At 41.3% G+C, this 18,917-nt stretch overlaps 1 protein-coding gene across 9 annotated transcripts in view; it reads left to right on the top strand.

Moving 5' to 3' along the window:
* Window positions 1–1,956: 1,956 nt before the first annotated feature.
* The window catches only part of LOC117482066 (CREB3 regulatory factor-like), a 54,116-nt gene continuing 37,155 nt past the window's right edge, over window positions 1,957–18,917 (top strand). For 2 of the 9 annotated variants that reach the window (XM_034130055.1, XM_034130061.1), the window contains exons 1-2: window positions 2,427–2,685; window positions 15,748–15,818. The gene's annotated coding sequence lies outside the window, so the exon portion shown is untranslated. Of the gene's footprint in view, window positions 2,043–2,426; window positions 2,686–3,387; window positions 3,454–15,729; window positions 15,819–18,917 lie in introns of those variants that run through there. The other 7 variants (XM_034130059.1, XM_034130063.1, XM_034130056.1 and 4 more) reach the window with 6 other exon arrangements.

Genomic DNA, 18,917 nt, shown 5'->3' on the forward strand with positions numbered 1-18,917 from the left:
GAAGTAAGAATGTGCAATCAAGAGATGCAATTACAAAATAATACAGATAATTGTTTTAACTTAAAGGTCACCTATCATGCTATTTTTAGGCAATAGCATAGGTCTCAGATATATATAAAAATATAAAAAACACGTCTATGAAGTGTTTTGCTCAAAATACCAAACAGATCACCCATTCTAGCCATGCCTCATATCCCTCTATTTCATTTCCTGTTTCTAAAGTGCTGATTTGGGGTATAAAGCTTTAAAAAATAAAAAGATTGATACAAAATAAAAAAGGAGGGGGCTGAGCTCATGCGGGACCCGGCAGCTACTGTCTAAGCCAGCCGTTTAGACAGTAGCCCCCCCAGGGAGGCGCGCCTCCCTGGGGGGGCTACTGGCGCCAGAGAGCTTCAGGGGAGGCGCAGCGTGAGAACAAAATAACGAGAAAAAGATGAGTAAAGTGTCACTTGGTTGATGCGGTGCAGATGTTAGGATTATGCGCGGTCCCGCGGGGGAGAGGTCTGAGGAATCTTTAAACATTAAATAAAATTATTATTATTTAAATATATTTATTATGAAACACCCGTGACCCGACCCGCATCTTCTTTGTTTTACCCAGAACCGAACCCGGAAAAAAATGTTTGAAAAAATACCACCCGTGAATCACTTTTTTTGCGGGTCACCCGTCGGGTAGGCCTACCCGACCCGATGCAGGACTCGGATCCCCGCATCATCCGCCTGTGCGCATCGAAGACGCAGACTCATCGTTCCCACTATAGGGGTGAGTGTAATAAGGAGGCAAAGTTGACGTTCAGTGTGTTGCCGGGAGCATATAAGGATGTATCCACAATGTTCAAAATGTAAAAAATGTTTTAAACAAATGTTTAGAACATGAAGATAAAAAGGTTTAATGTTTTAAGGAGGTGACGCTACTCAGCCAATCAAATCGGTGCAGTCAGTGAGCACGATACATTCAAACACGAGACAAGAAGAGAGAAACAGCAGTGAGCAATTTCAAATGGCTGCTCAAAAAAGAGAAAGGTAGATAGCGAAAACAGAGCATTTAATGACATTTTCTCTTATTGGACCTCTTTGAAAAGCAATTGAATGCCCCTGCATTATAGCAACAACAACAATAATAATAATAATAATAATAATAATAGCAGTAATAATTGGGAGGGGGGGCGCGGCTGTTCTTATGTTCTCTGAGGGGAGGCTCACCTTCCCACACTTTGAAAACCCCTGGTCTAAACTAAATACTGCCGTGATGAAACGCCATATCATGGATTATCAAGGATTATTTCTGAAACAGTATGGAGCTCAAAGGCTTTCTCTCTTGCCGGTTATACCACAAGGTGAGTTCCTTTTGATTTCCTGCTTCTTCACACACATGCTCTCCAGTACAGGTTAGCTCTGAGTGTTAGCAATGCTAATGTAAACACCGACCATATTACGTCCAAAACAGTCGGGCATTGTTTCTGATAGCAACGTTCTGATAGGGCCGTGGGTCCACATTTCAGATATTACGTCATATCGGACGCAAATCTGGATCAGCTCCGTTGTAGCCCCGTTTTTAGAGATTTGGGTACGGAGGAAAAGAGAGAGGGTTTTATTTTCTGACGCTGCGTGAGTTCCCTGACACACCGGGGACACATATTTATGTATAAAGACATCAGAAAGTGCATTTTGATGATAGGTCCCCTTTAAGTAAAACATTCAAAAAAAGATAAAATACAATAAAAAAATATATTTTAATTAATCAAATTCAAAATAAATAGGACAAATATATTTATATAAACACAAGTTAAAGAAACAATTTCCAATAAAGATAAAACAAAACAGAATACAAATGTTGATATAAACTAGAATTGAATAACAAAATTGCACCATAATCGACGATTCGACCCTTATTTTGAAATCCCACTGCCAGAAGTCTTTTACGCTACTCTCTCGAGATTGACGGTTCGTCTACGGGATTATTCGTGAACTCAAGTGCCCCCCAATCCACCGATGAGAGCTGAAACTGTTTTTACAGCTGACACACTTTCCCTTTCGATAAGGTCAGTCACTTACAACTGCTTTCTGTACATTTAACCACCTCTGAACCCTACCACGCGCTGCTAAAAAGTGCGCAAACAACAACAACCACACTGCTGCTCCACCACCACCACCACAACAACAACAAAGAGCACGCAAAGGCTGTGCAACTCAGCCTCTACCTCTCTCAGAATACATGTGGAGAGAAAGGGTGTGTGTTATTGGATGTCAAACACACATGTATAGAACTTTTATTATAAAGGGAATTAGATTCATGAGTGCTTTTATTCTCTCATCTCCACATCGGTAGGCCAATGGTGGGGAGGCAGGGAGAGAGAGAGAGAGAGAGAGAGAGAGAGAGAGAGAGAGAGAGAGAGAGAGGGGGGGGGGGGGAGGTGGTGAAGCAGGCAAAGTGGGGTGGGGGGGATGTTGAACAGTCCTACAACCATCTTTACTGTCCCGTTTATCCGCCATATAGCATCTAGCGACTCCCGTGGACTAACTTCCTGCATGTGGCCGTCGCTGCGCCGGGGATCCTGAGACTGTCCAATGCGCGCCTGTCCGTGGATGGTGCGTAATAATCATCTGGAGAGGCCGAGGCCGACATTTTACCCCGGTCCGGAGGAGCCTTAACTCCGAAGGGGACATCCGAGGACACGCTATAGGGTAAATCTCCCTGCCTTCGCTTTACTGCGTATCATACACGCGTGATATGCGCATTTACATCAAGTTTAACGAGTTGTTGACGCATATTTGACAACACAGAGAGGGAAGATATGTGCTTTTAATGGTGTTCTATGATAAAAATGGCTACTTTCACTTGGATTTACACAATGTAGCATGCTTGGCACACTTGATTTTGGAGGATTTTTTTATAGGATTGTTTCGAAACATTGTCACAGGAAGCACAACATATGTAACAACGCCAATTTAAATGTTTAAATAGACATTATTACGATATATGTGTACTTAAAATGCAGTTTGAGTGTATTTACACATTTGTTACGCAGTTAAAATAGCTCACTGTGTGTTGTTTTCACGCAACTGAACATTTTTTATGGTATTTACCCCACATTTTAAAGCGGTAATAACTTGCCTGGGCCTGCATCGTTTCCCCCACCGATCGGCAGCAGCACCTGCAGGAGGACAAACAGCATCCAAACTTGTTGTGTGATTTATTCCTCACGTCAACTTTAATATTTAACCAAAGTCCGAGTGTATGTGTGTGTGGCTGGAAAACTGACTTTTTACACCTGCATGAGGCTGGCCCTGTTAACGCCGATCCACATGCTCAGAAATCGGCCGTATTAACAATTAATATTGGACATCCGGTGGCACTGCCAGCTGCGCCCCATTTTTATTGTTGTCTTGCGCTGAGAGGAGCCCTGTTGTCTCTGCTGGAGACTCCGCGACGCGTGGTGGCTGCTTTTTGGGGTAGGGATTGCAATTTAATCTGTATTTAAAACATGCATGGATTGTGGTTGTTGCTGTGTGGGAAAAGAAAGCTGGATGTGGAAGCGCGGCTCCTCTCGCCGTGCCATGCGGGGCACATGCACTGCTGGCTGCCACCATGGCACCTTCTCTCTCCGGCTCTCTTTATGTGCTGCTGCTGCTGTTGTATCCAGCTGTGCGGACACACTACACCGTTTAACCCCCATCAGATGCACCGATCGGGGGGGATACACAGTGGTGTTTTTAGTCCGGGGGACGCGCACCGGATGGCAGCGAGGCGAGGATAGGGGGCTGCAGACCGGGCCACTTTGGCTTCGTTATACGGGAAAAGGAGCTCCAAGGACACGGGGAGGAGAGACAGGGGGCGCATCCAGGTCGTTTGGGGTTATTTGTCTCCTTTGCTGTGATTTATAATACAAGATAAGGGGAGATTTCATAAGCGTCACGGAGAGCTTTGGCCGATTTTGGGATGTTTAATTTGACAAATTGGCCTCCCAGACAGACCGATAGCCACCGTCTCACCCCCCCTTTGCTCCCCCGTCTACCCTTCTCTGTTTTCGGGCACTCTCTCCGCCATCACAGCCTCTCTTTGGTTCTTCCCCATTTACTTTTTTCTCAACCTCTTTTCTCGTCTCTCCGTGCGTAACCTGCATCCATCCGTAACTGAGCTGTCCTCTGTCACACTGGAGGTGCTTTTTGTTTTTTTTAAAGAGGCCTCCAGCTGTTAAAGGTTCATTGTCTGGTCACACTGCTTAGTCAGCCTGACCTGCTTCCTCTCTGATGCGTTAGCCACATGTTTGGATGAGAGGGATTTTGCGTAATCTATAAAACCTTTTATTATGAAACTTACTATATATATATATATCACTAAGAGGAAGTACCATATGTGATTAATACATTCCTCAAAGTACTGACATTTTATTAAAACTAGAATCAAATGAATACGTGATAAAGTAATCAACTGACTTTTATAAATGTGTTCCCTACAGGGTAGAACATATCATAGAGTAATTTTTTTTTTAAACCAACAAACACATTTACAACCCAGGTAATATATATGAGAGATTAAATGATTAGTCAATTGACGGAAAGTAAATCTGCTTATCATTTTCACAATTGATTAATTCTTCAAGTAATTATTTCATGAAAAAATGCTAAAAATGTGTTCTTTCAGCTTCTTAGTTGTGAGGATTCACACCCTTTCCCCTTTATTTCTTCTTATATCATATAGTAAATGGAATATGCTTTGATTTTAGACTGTCAGTCTGTTAGTTGTACACAAATAACAATTTAAAGTAATCATAGGAATTTAGTAGGGTACATATTTGCTGTAATATGCATTCATTGTAATACCCTGCTCTGTGTTGCATAACAAGTTGCTGCAGGGACAGAGGGTCCAGACATTGTTCATAATAAGTGCCTTATTGATAAACCACAAGGGTCAAATGTTAGTGTTAGTGTATAAAATGGGATTTTACAATCTACCTGTATGATTGAGATAATTGATAATAAATCATTGATATCATGTTGAAAGACACTTATTATGATAGCTAGTGTAACCCTGCTTTCTTCTTCTACAACTATAGTTTCAGACCATCTTCACATCCCTTCACTTGTACTTAGTGTCATATGTTCGCCAAAAAATAGACGAAACGTACACTAAACAAAGTAAAAGATGAATTTGACTGATGGCATTATTGATTTTCTTATATTTTGTATAGATGTTATGATGCTATGAATATCAGATTTTCACTACAGGGCTGCGCAATCAACATTTAATCTAAATCGCAATATGGACTGCTGCAGTATGCAAATCACAGTAAGCGTAGTATTTGTTACAAATATCTGAAATGAATGAATGAATCAAATATTATTCGGCAGACTTAATAAGAAACACTGTTTGGTTCACAGTCTTGTCATGGCCTGGCTCTTGGCCATAACAAAAACGTGGAACGGACACGATATAAGGAAGATATTTATTGTGAACCAAACAACTAAACAAAAGAGCAACCACAATGGGGATGTGTTAATCAGTAAGATCAGTCGTGTGGGTGTGGGTGTGTGAACGTGGTGTAGTGCAAGGTGTTGAATGCCAAACTAAGAGGAAGGGAACGTCAGGTAGCTGCTCTCAAAAACAGATCCTCCAACCGAGAGAGCGAACGAGACTCTGGCTCGAGCCTTTCACTCCTCCGGTACCGGCGGCCAGGTGCCCTCAATCAGCGCTGATAGGGAGAGGAAGGGAGACCGTTAAAGGGCCATGCACACACCACAGGAGAGAATGAGGCAGGGGTCGTCACAGTCTCCTAAAAATCACAGTTTTAATATTATTTAAAAATGGAATCTCAGTGACAATGTGAATAATGTAGAAAATAGCCATTCCCTTTAATATTGTGATTCATATCATTATTGCAATATCAGTGCATATATAGTCTTTCTCCAACCTGCAGCCCTGCACTACCACTATATCATCTTTCCCCAAATTATTCACAATTTCTGAATCTTCGCTGTAAATGACCGAAATCCTTATAAGGACAAGAAGATATTTGCATATATAAAAGTGAAAGTGAATTCAGTCTTGCACTAACAGGAGCACAGGAAACCTCACCACACTGGGAATGTGTTTGTCTTGTCAGTATTTAATTTGCTAGTTGTTACATAAGTCGTGTTGGCATCCACTTTTCCTGCAGAGTCTTGTTTACAGAGAGCTAAATGGATCGCTGTGAGCGTAAGAAGCCGATAGTTGTTGGTGCTTATTGACCCGCAGTGCTTTGAGACGAAGCAATTTCCTTTTTGTCTCCCTGTTGCCATACGGTGAACACTGTGTGTGTTTATGAGACCTTTGGACCCAGGCATATGTTGAACACACAATAAATAATCGCAGGGTTGTTATTGCACGGAAGCTCCTATATGAGCCGGAGTATAAATACAAATCTGTTTGTGTGCATCTGCTTCACCTTGAAGAAACTGCAAATACCTGCAGGTGCACTGTAGTGAGAGTGGAGAAGATAAAAGGAAATGGTGGAGGACGTCATTGAGATGAATGCATGCATGTCTCATTGTTGTTTGCAGGAAAGGACATAACATATAAAGAGAAATGTGGCTCCTTCTCTGACAGAATTATATTATTATTTATCCCCAGAGAGGAAATTCAGCAGCAGCACAACAGACAGGACAAAGAGAACTTATTAATAAATGATTAGAAGCATATAAAGTAAAGGTACACAGTAGCCTACCAAACACTAGTGTTGTGCTGAAACTACATGTTGGGCAAATCATTTACAAGAGTTGAATTTGAATGTGGTCTTTATGAAAAGTGCTTGGGTTTTGTATAAAGGGCTTGCAATTTGAAATGCCTCGCTTGCTGCTGAATGCTGCCACAAATATGCTTTTTTCTCGTGTTAAAAGCACAATAGCATCTGGTTTAATGTGATAAAGAAGTGATATAATCAGTATACTCGATAGAGAAGAATCTATAATACTGTACTGGATATAAATATGTAGGTATTTACCACAGCTGTAAGAAAAGCTTAGAAAAACGACTTTAAAACTGCTTGATTTTTCTCTTTGGTAAAGGTGTACGAACCCTGAATTGGGTTTAAAGCACAATAACATGCGGTTTAATTGGATAAAGAAGTGATATAATCTGTATACAGTAGGATATGTAATACTATAGCTGTTAAGACTTTCTGCCAGGCTGCCATGACCAGGGCTTTAGAGTGTGGCACAACCAGGGACTAACAAAGCTCGGTGATCTGTTTGATGTATATGTCATTTACCACGGCTGTAAAATGCAAGAAAAGCTAACAAAAATCTTTAAAGTGCTTGAAAAAAGTGCTTTAATTTGACTTTGGTAAAGGTGTATGAACCCTGCATGTCATAGCATATGGTTTAATGTGATCAAAAAGTGATATAATCTGTATACATGTAGGATATATTATTCTATAGCTGTTTACTACGTCATTTACCACATCTGGATGGTAGCGGCTTGTGGTGCAGTGGGTTGTGCGTTGGGATCAGGGGGTCACAGGTTCAAACCCCACTGCAGTCAGCATGTCGTTGTGTCCCTGAGACACTTCACCCCAAATTGCTCCTGTGGGGATTGTCCACAGTATTGAGTATGTAAGTCGCTTTGGATAAAAGCGTCTAACAAGTGACATGTAATGTAATATAATGTAATGTAATGTAATGTAATGTAATGGTACTGGAAACGCTTAAAAAGTGCTTTAATTTTACTTTGGTAAAGTTGTAGGGACCCCGAATAAAGTATACGCACAATACCATCTGGTGTAATATGATACATAATTTTAAATGATCAGACTATTGTATACAGTAGGCTATATTATGCTATAATATGCTTCAAAAAGCTTCAAAATACACATTGAAGTGCTTTCATTTTGACGTGTAGCAACCTCTAATCTGATAATGGGGCACATTTTTGTACTGTAGTAAAACACTAGTATAGTACCGCTAAAAAGCATAGCGTGTAATATAAAACCGGTGTTGATAGCACCTGAACAAACTGTACTGTTGATTCAAGCGAACTACCGACATGAAACGTCTTAGTCCTTGTGTAAACCCCCAGTGTTTAGTATCTCAAACACTCCTGCGCTCAGCACTGCTGCTCAGGTTTCACGATAAACATGTAAATCGGAGCTTGATGCTTGTATTACATTCGCTCCGTCCGTTTGGTTATCTACTTCGACCTGCCTCTACGTGTCTGACCAGTGTTTGTGTACACGGCATGTTGCTCTCTGCACCAAATACCAGTTTTCCATGTGGCATGCCAACGCAGTGTCATAACCGCCCAACCAATCTTCACTTCCTCATTCTTTGTGTGCCTGAGGTCTGTCCACAGAGAAAGCATTATTGCATTGTTCTCAAGTCACTGAACTCGGGTCAGTTTGAGCCAGTTTACTCAGGTCTTTCAACAGGTGTGTGTGTGTGTGTGTGTGTGTGTGTGTGTGTGTGTGTGTGTGTGTGTGTGTGTGTGTGTGTGTGTGTGTGTGTGTGTGTGTGTGTGTGTGTGTGTGTGTGTGTGTGTGTGTGTGTGTGTGTGTGTGTGTGTGTGTGTGTGTGTGTGTGTGTGTGTGTGTGTGTGTGTGTGTGTGTGTGTGTGTGTGTGTGTGTGTGTGTGTGTGTGTGTGTGTGTGTGTGTGTGTGTGTGTGTGTGTGTGTGTGTGTGTGTGTGTGTGTGTGTGTGTGTGTGTGTGTGTGTGTGTGTGTGCTGTGGCCTCGTCTCTAATGGAGAATGGGAGTTTTGGTTACACAAACATTATCTGATGCAGAGCAGCTCCACAGGCAGAAAGATGTCTTTGGTTTTGAGTTTCTTCTGCATGTATTTGCACATTGGTGACGTGCAACATTATCCTATTATTATTGTTTCATTTCTTGGACTTAAGCTTTTAATTGCCAGAACTACACTTTAGCTATGAAGCACATGACAATAAACCCTTTGGATCCTTTGAATTAAGCGTTTTGGGTGGAGCTGAAGAAGCATGTTAGCTTCTTTCTTTGTTCTTTCATAACAACCGCAGTCATGATTAGAGATGTCCCAATCCGATCACGTGATTTTCAAAAGATCGGAATCGGGAGAAAAAAATCGGGGATTTTTTTTTTTTTTTTTTTTTTTTTTTTTTTTTTTTTTATATAAAATATTTTAATTTCATAGATAACTTATTTAATGTTACAAAACAAAAATGACCATGTTCACGTCTTAAAGTCATCCTGAGGCCTTAGTTTTGGTTTAAAATGACACAACATCATGTATGTGTTGCTTCTTTTGGGCTTGTTTTCATAGACCTGGTTGCTTATTTCTCTCAAATCTGGCAACAGAGTGGGCGCAGTGTCTAATAGTAGCAGTAAGCTAACGAGAGGCTACGTTCAGCTGGTGACTCGGGACAGAGAAAATGTCAGGAGTTTGGAAGTATTATAAAATTGAAAGCGAAGGCAGTGTAACAGCCAGATGCAATGTTTGCAAGGCGGAGGTTCCGCGTGGTGGAAAGAACAGAGCTACGTTCAACATGACCAATCTAATACGCCACCTGAGAAACAAACACCAACAACAACACGACGAGTACACAGCGGTCACTCAGGTAACGGCACTGAAACAACCGACACTTTCAGAGACTTTTAAAAGGAAAGAGAAGCTGCCCCAGAACAGTGAAAAGGCCAAAAAAAGAACAGCCAAGATAGCTGAATTCATCGCGTTGGATGACCAGCCGTTATCGGTTACCTTTTTTTTCTCTTAATGCATTGCATAAAGATCGGATCGGGAAAAATCGGTATCGGCAGATTGTCAAAATCAAATGATCGGAATCGGATCGGGAGCAAAAAAAGGTGATCGGGACATCCCTAGTCATGATACAATCTCACTAAATTCAACTCATCCCGCTAACCTGGTTCGTTTAGCACCATTTCCAGTATTCTATTAGGAGTCCTAACGTTAAGGATGGTATCTATAAACAAATATATGTCTATCAAAGCTTCATATATATATTTTTCAACTTTAATTATGCCCCAAAACTGTAATAAACATCAATGAGTACCACTGCAGGTGGTTTGTAGCTATAACAGCGAAAATAATCAACTTTTGTTCTTTATTTGGTCAGCTTAGCATATTTTCCAGTAAGCTAATAGAGTGCTAATGGTTAGCCTTGCATCTACTTACAAGTACAGTATGTGTGCCAGTGTTTGGAGTGCTATGTTAAACCACAACATTTATAAATATGTATTTGTCACATAACTTCCTTAATTAAGCAACACCACTGTATCAAAGAAGGAAATCAGGCCAACATATAAATGGTAATAACTTCCCCTTTGTTCATTCTTTCTCAACAACCGCAGTCATGATTCGATCTCATTCTGCTAAATTCAATTTGTCCCCCCGCTAACCTTGCTAGCTTAGCACTTTTTACAGTAAGCCAACAGAGTAGTGCTAACGCTTAGCATGCTAAGGTTGTGGTCGAATAGTCCAAAATCAACTATCCCTATAGAGAGGCGAAGTCCCGCCCATCTACTTCCGACCCATGGGACCTTATTTCGAGAAAATTATGTATTGAAGTCAATGGGGAGAGAAAACGTATCTTTCGATCCCGTTTGAATTGTGCCATGAATTACACATATGATGTTTGTCAATCTTAAAAAATAATTTCCATGTCAAAAAAGTCACAGTTTGTCGTAAAACTGTTGAAATATAAGACTATGAAAAATACGCAACTAGAAAGACTACAAATCCCAGAGTCCCGGTCCCGCATGCTGGCTCTAACTGAACCGACTAACTCCCCTTGTGTGTATGTACAGCTCTCAACATGCCCAGACTTGGAGTGATTTTCACCTCTTTTAATACTTTCCGCCTCATTCTGAAAGAAAGAAGTGAAATGTGCCAACGTGACGGCCGTCTTGGTGTGTGGTGCGAGACGGGAGATGTAGTTCATTGAGCGGTTTCACACAAAAAAAGTGTTACTTCACAGTTTTACGACCCATCTTTATTTTTTTGACTTGCGCACCAACGGAGAGAGAATAACTTATGGCAACACAAAAGAAAACATGGGAGCGGTGGAGATGAGGAGGTGTCGGCGTTCTGGCGATTTACTCGGAAGGCTTCAGTAGAAGCTGCTGGGAGTCCCAGCAGCTTCTACTGAAGCCAGTCCCCAACTCCGGGGACTTCCGGCCGGGGACTTCGGGTGGCAGTATACGCCGTGAAGTGGTTTGCGGCCTGCCAGTAAACCCAAAGCAGAAGAAGAAGAAGTGACGTCAGCGGCTTCATTTGCCTAATCCTCCCTCAGGGAACTTATTCCGGTGTGAACGCGATCGGCTCTTTAGTTCCATGGGGGAACTAAGTGCTGGGAACTAAGGGTGTTTCTCAATCGCGAGTACGCTTGCTTGGTAGCACATGTCTGCCGAGCATCTTGCTTCAGAAGCGAGGCAAGAATCCTTCCTGGCATTCGGAAAACGAAGTGTGGAACAGGCTAGCAAGTGTGCAGGTGTGCGTCATATGAGAGGCCCCGCCTTACATCTTCCGCCACAGATTTGGGGAAATTGGTCCGTGCGCAAAGCATTGTGGGGATTTTAAGACCGCGGAGTCTACTCATGTGCAGCCTCGATATTTCTCCAAACGGAGTACGCCGGGCTCGGTAGATTTCCAAGTATGCTGGAGATTGGAACAGTACTTCGGCGGCACTCGATGACGTAGTATACTTTAAATAGTGGCTCTGGAGCAGCTTTACTCGCGATTGAGAAACACCCTAAGTATTTGGTGTGAAAGCGGCTCTTGTACCCTTTTGATTAGACACAAATTTGCATTTTTACTTTACCCATTAAGGTTTCATTTAACTTATGAGATATTGTCTGCGTCTAAGAAATGTTAATATTTAGCTAAAATCGATCTTCTTTGTCCTTTACTTCATTTACTCTTTTACAGGTTGTGTAATTGTTAACAAATAACCATTAAACAAAGCATAGTGCTGAAATGACGAATGCTAGCTGGTATTTATTCCTTTACAAATGTGCTTTTGCTGCTCAAACTCAACTTTTATCTAATGCATGAAAGCTTCTGCGTATTCTATTTTAAACATGCATTGTTGGCTCGTCTTTTTCATGAAATGATAATGTCCTACATTTCTGGCAGCAGCAGGCTTTTTCATGTTGAATAAATGGAGGTATTATTAGAAAAAAAGCCAGATAAATAAGCAACAATATCCACCTTGGCTGAAAAGACAGTAAAAAGAGCTTTAATATCTTTAATGGTTAACTTCATAGAGACAGACTACAACACAACATATCATAGAGGACTTCTGTCTAATCTTTCTTTTTTTAAAGGTTTAAAATAGAAGGTTATTGTAAGAAACAAACTGAAATGTCAACAGACTGAATTCTTCCATATCTTATCAGAAAAACTAAACATATTCTTAAGACTGTACACAGATGCATCCTTATGATTTAACCCTGCGTGTACTTCTTTGTATTACTGTATAACTTGCTTTATGGCGTCTGTTGAACCCATATATGATTTTCTGCTTCCCATCCTCCAACATCTTTTGTGTTTAACTTCATAAACACAGAAAAAAAAAGAAAAGACAACATTTCATAGATAACTTCTGAGAAAAGCTTTCTGTTAAAAGGTTAAAAATAGGCCCAATCCCAAACCACGCCCTACACCCTAACCCCTACACACTCCCCCTCCGTGACGCAGTGACACACGAGGCTCCCTCCTGTCAGATGGAGGGAGTAAATACAGCGGCAAGCTTTGGGACAAACTCCCCTCTCTCCGGCAGAAACAGGAAATGCCGTAACTGTATGTAACAATGGTTTCAAATCAGCATCTCTGGGACAAAACATTAAAATGAATAACTAAAATAAAACTCCAAACATCTTTATTTTTTGTAAAGCTCTTTTAGTTTTAAACCTGATGTTTATAAGCTTCTTAGTTTTTGCAACAGTCTGTAAATATACACAACTTTATAATAAAATGCACACATTTACCTTTTTCTAGACTAAACACAGGTATGATCCTAAGTTAAAAAAATATGAGGTTATCATGAGGTTGTTAACATCGCAGTTTATCAGTGGATGTTTGCTGGAACTGTTTGTTAACAGCCTGTTTCCTGACGGACACACACAGCGTGACTCCGGTCAGGTAGAGACCGGTCTCAAGTCAGCACCGATGCAGACTCGCTGTTTGAGGGCTTGATAACCCACTCCCCCTCCACACCGCTCCACACTCGTTGGTTTGGAACAGCACTTAATGTGGCGGACCCTCCGCGGGAACGGAGGGGTAGTGTGTAGGGGTAGGGTGTAGGGCGTGGTTTGGGATTGGGCCATAGTGTGTTGTCGTTAGGAAGACACATTTATATCCTGCATTTTCGCTTCTTCTGGCATCTCTTATTTTGTTGATCCAACATACTGAAACAATATAACCTCTCAAGCTTTATCCTGATCTGCACAGAAAACTCCCTCCCTGGGGGGAACACAGGGATTTTAGCCTTTGAAGACCATTTACATGCACTAAAACCTATAGAACACACTACAGGAAAGGGAAAAAGCACAATCGGGCCTCTTGGTGTGTTATTGTATCAGTACTGTCAGACCAAATGAAATCAATGTATATGGACACAATTGTGCTGTATCTTATAAACAAACATCTCAAACTCCAGACCCCATGCTTTAACGCTGTGTTTACTTTATTTTATTGCTGTATAATTTGCATAATGTCGCATTGTGGCTTTCCCTTCCTCCAACAGCTTTTATGTTCAGAGTGTCTTAAAAAGTATTAAAAGTTGATAAATCAATTTAGCAAAAATTAAGGCTATTAAAAAGTATTAAACTGCATTTTCCAAGGTATTACATTTTGTAGCTTGTTTTCAATAAGTATATAAATTGTCCAAAGAGGTATTCTACAGTCTGCCTGAATGTAATCATTGCGTAGGTGTGTAGTGTGATTCTGTGTAGTTTATTTATGGCATCCCGTTGGATTTGACGTCATCTGAACAGGACATCACATGCTCACTGCTTGATAGCGCGCGATGGTCCGTTTACGCCGGTTGTTAAACAACATCGTTATGGGGAAATGCAAGTTTGCGTACAAATGGTTGGAAGATAAGGAGGAAGGACAATCAATACTGTATATAGTCAATGTGAGGTAAAGTGTGTCGCCAAGGTAACCGGTTAGAACTCAAAGTGGCGATGAGGTCTTAAAATGTATGGAAAGGGTCTTAAAAAAGGTCTTAAAAGGTCTTACATTTGACTTCAGGATTCCTGCATATACCCTGATGTTTAACTTTATAAACGTAGAATAAAAGGAAAAACAACAAATGACAGTAAAAAACACAACAAAATTACAAAACAAAGAGACCCATTTAAAACCTGCATTTAACCTCTTATATCGTCTTTTCTTATTGTACCAATCAAACATAATGAAATCAATGATAATTCGACTAAATTGTGAGGTATCTTATAAGAACATATAATACCCCTTTATGTACAAAGTGGTTTCACATCAAAACAGAACCCATTAGGAAAAACACAGAATCAAATGAAGTAAAAAACTAAGAAATAAACAACATGTCAACTCAGGACTCAGCACAGATACATCTCTGTGCTTTAACGCTGTGTATACTTTATTTTAATGCTGTATCATTTTGTGGCTTTCCCTTCCTCCAACAGCTTTTATGTTTAACTTTATAACCGTAGAATAAAAGGAAAAACAACGAATGACAGTAAAAAAAACACAACAAAATAAATTCTGTTAAAGGTTTTCTGTTAAAAGCCTTGAAACACATTCAAATCACATTTAACCTCTTGGATCGTCTTTTCTTTTTGTACCGATCAAAACATAATGAAATCAATGATAATAGACTAAATAGTGAGCTATCTTGTAAGAATAACTGATACACTTTATTTTAGGGATCGATATCGGCCGATATTCACTCTCTGCCGATCGATCGGTGCTCTCTATAAATGCCGATCGTGAGAGCCGATCACATGACGTAAAATACATGACACTTTTCTCTGTGCGCGGCAAAACAAGCTCGCCAACATGGCTTCACCGGTCTGGCAGTATTTTAAGGTGTCCGAAAAAGACAGTAAAATAGCGGTATGCAACGTGTGTGAAGCAGAAATCCTGCAGCTCCACCCGCTGTGACGGACCGGTGAGCGGAGCAACACACACTAAGAGTTAGACCTAACACACTTAGCTATTTTATCTACCTCTGGAACAAGCTAAACTAGTTATACATATATTTATTATTCACTGTCGGGTCACTCATTACTGGATCAGTGAGCTGCATGAGACGATACTGACAGGCTGTCAGGAGAGAGAGAGAGGGGGAGAGAGCGCTTCCGCTAATTTCTCCCGTGTTATTATCCAAAGTTAATGTAAACTTGAATAATGTACTTCATTTGAATGTAATAGTTATGTTGGTTGTTGTTTGTGGAAGCGCCAGTGAATGAGCATTAACTGAGTTTTAAACATCACTTTAAATGGAAGATCCCCATAGGCCCCTCCCACTCGATCGGATCGGCGATCGGTATCGGCCGATACTGATTCCGGCGATCGGCCCCAAAACTGGCGATCTGAGCATCCCTAATTATTTATATAGTGGTTTCACATCAAAACAGAACCCATTTAAAAAAACACTCGATGAAATAAACAAAAAAAACTCGATGTCAACTCAGGACTGTCCACACATACATCTCTGTGCTTTAACGCTGTCACTGTCTCATCGCTGTATAATCTGCTTTATGGCCTCCGTGTAACCCAGATATGATTCCTCCCCTCAGGCTGGAGGCTGAGAGCTTCAGGGATAGAGACATGTGAGAGGATCTCCACCCTCTCAACTCTCAACCTTCGGGTAAATCACATCCTCTCCTCCTCTTCCTCTCATCTTCCTGTTTCCCTCTCCTCCTTCATATCTCAACTTGCTTTTAAACTGAGTTGCTAAAGATGTAACAAGAGCGAAAATTGGAAATACTGTAATCAAAAGACAGCAATAACACTGGTATTTAACACATCTCAAATTAGCACCAGAACACTAATTTGTGTTAAAGGAGAGGTGTCATGGCCATTTCCACTGATCATAATTCCATTATTGAGGTCTACTAAAATAGATTTATATTGTGCAATTTTTCCAAACTCACATTGGTTTCTCAAACAGCATCTCTGTAAACTACTTGTATTCACTGAATTTCACTCTCTGCCTTTAACGGCTCGTTGTAGCTCCAATAGCTCCAGCCCCCACCCTCCCTGTGAGCACAGTGTGCTCTGATTGGTCGGGACGTTGTGAATCGCGCTGAGCTCCGTGGAGGTGTTGTTTCCTTGTTTAGGATACATAGCGAAACACAGCCAAACTCATCCTGAGCACACACAAACTCACAGCCGAAGTAAAAACAATAAGTGTGGCTTGATATTGAGTAAGAAAAAGGTTGATAAACGCTGTGAGAATGGGTCTGCAGAGAGAATGGGTCTGCAGAGAGAATTTCGCCGCGATCCCAACTGTCTGTTATCAGCCTGCAGCCAGGGAGGAGAAATCAGCTGAGCTGCCTGCTCCCTGCACACAGATGTGTGTGTGAGGAAGTCCGTGGATTGGTCAATTTGGACCAATCAGCGGGGGCTTAACGTAACGGCTCCGCCGACGTAACGTAACGGCTCCACGGATTGGTCCATTTCGTTCCAGGTACCGCATGACATCATGCCGTACCCGGAAGAATGAAATGGACAATGACGTATCTCCAACGAGGCGTTTTGGGGAGGTATTTTCTGTGTTAGAGTTTTACTCGCTACAGGGTGTACTTTGAGGGTTTGTGACTCTGCACACCGTTTGCATGCATAAAAACCTTCATAACACACAAGGGGACGGGTAATAACCGGAAAAGCATGACACCCCTCCTTTAAGTGGGTTTTCCTTATATCTTGCTTTGTGGCTTTTTTTTGTTGCTATTTTCATTGAAATGCAAGGCAAGTTTATTTATATAGCACATTTCAACACAAGGCAATTCAAAGTGCTTTACAAAAATGAAAGACATTTATGGCGCATTTCCACTACACGGCCTCGCTCGGTATGGCTAGGCCTCGTTAGGACTGGCTCACTTTATGGCGCATTTCCATTACAGTTTAGGAACTGGGGCAGTATCTATAGTAACGCAGTGTAGGCGGAGCCGTGACGTCATCTTCAATGAGAACCCCAGAAAAACAACACAGCCGTTAGCTGTTAGCACTCAGAGCTCACAGCTCCTCATATCTGTTCAGAAACTAGACAAAAGTTAAACAAGTACAAACCACAGACTGCCTGTGTCATGGTGAATACAGTCGCTGGTTTATTTATGTCTGTATAGGCCGTTGTTGTGAGTGTGGACGGTCGGAGCGTATACTGCGTTAGCTTAGCCAATCTCCATTTAGAAAACACGTATTTTAAAAGGTTTTTCGCCTGCCGTCTGTCTGCAGACTTGACAAAGCATTCATTCATGGTTTTTACTAACCGGTATCAGTATGTTGTTACTTCGGCATCATTTTGAAACGTGTATTACAATTAAATCACGGTCAAATATGTCCATCTTGTTGTAGTTGTAGCCCCCTTGCCAGCGATCCTCTCTCTAGTTTAGCATACTCAGCCCGACTCAGCCTCGTTGTCTCTGGCCCTAGAACCACGATTTTATGAGGCCAGAAAAACTGTGAATTAGGACCCGCCGGCCGGTACTAGGCCAAGTGGAAACGCAACCAAAGACGGGCCGCTGACGTCACAGCTCTCTTAAACCGTGCTCCGCGCTGTAGTGGAGACGCACCATAAGAGCATTAAGAAACATATTATGAAATGGCATTTAAAAACACTCATTTAAAAGCAAAGGAACATGAATTAAAGTTGCAGTGTGAGATACACACATCTGAAATGTTTAGCTCTGACTCTCAATCATCGCTCACTTTTTAGCAGAAATAGTTTTCTATGAACTCACTTTCTTTTTACTTTCTTGTTTAACTTGTCCTTTAGTTATTTCAAGTGTTTCATGCCAAACGAACCCCCCCTTTGGAAAATTCTAATCTGACCCCATGGTACCTTTTAGTTTTCGCCGAAACAATTCCTCTTTTTTATTTTTTTATGCACATAGTTAAAGGGGACCTATCATGCAAAATGCACTTTGTCTTTTATACATAAACATGTGTCCCCGGTGTGTCAGGGAACTCACGCAGCGTCAGAAAATAAAACCCTCTCTCTTTTCCTCCGTACCCACATCTCTAAAAACGGGGGAACAACGGAGCTGATCTAGATTTGCGTCCGATATGACGTAATATCTGAAATGTAGGCTGGCTTTACACCCACGGCCCTATCAGAAACGTTGCTATCAGAAACAATGCCCGACTGTTTTGGACGTAATATGGTTGGTGCATGTTTACACTAGCATCGCTAACACTCAGAGCTAACCTGTACTGGAGAGCATGTGTGTGAAGAAGCAGGAAATAAAAAGGAACTCACCTTGTGGTATAACCGGCAAGAGAGAAAGCCTTTGAGCTCCATACTGTTTCAGAAGTAATCCTTGATAATCCATGATATGGCGTTTCATCACCGCAGTATTTAGTTTAGACAGTAGCTGCCGGGTCCCGCATGAGCTCAGCCCCCCCCTTTTACTTTTTATCAACCCCAAATCAGCACTTTTGAAACAGGAAGTGAAATAGAGGGATATGAGGCATGGCTAGAATGGGTGATCTGTTTGGTATTTTGAGCAAAACACTTCATAGACATGTTTTTTATATATTTTTGTTATATCTGAGACCTATGCTATTGCCTACAAATAGCATGATAGGTGACCTTTAAGTTAACCTTGTCTTTCTAGGACATGCAGAAGAATTTAGTTTGTCATAAAAACAGAAAAAGGACAGTAACTACAGTAACTCACAGAGCTGTTTGATAATGTAAATGTATATTTGTGTGAATTAGCTACATGTTGCCCTTATAGCTAAC

This window comes from Trematomus bernacchii, unplaced genomic scaffold, assembly GCF_902827165.1.
Source record: "Trematomus bernacchii unplaced genomic scaffold, fTreBer1.1, whole genome shotgun sequence".
NCBI classification, from domain to species: Eukaryota; Metazoa; Chordata; class Actinopteri; order Perciformes; family Nototheniidae; genus Trematomus; species Trematomus bernacchii.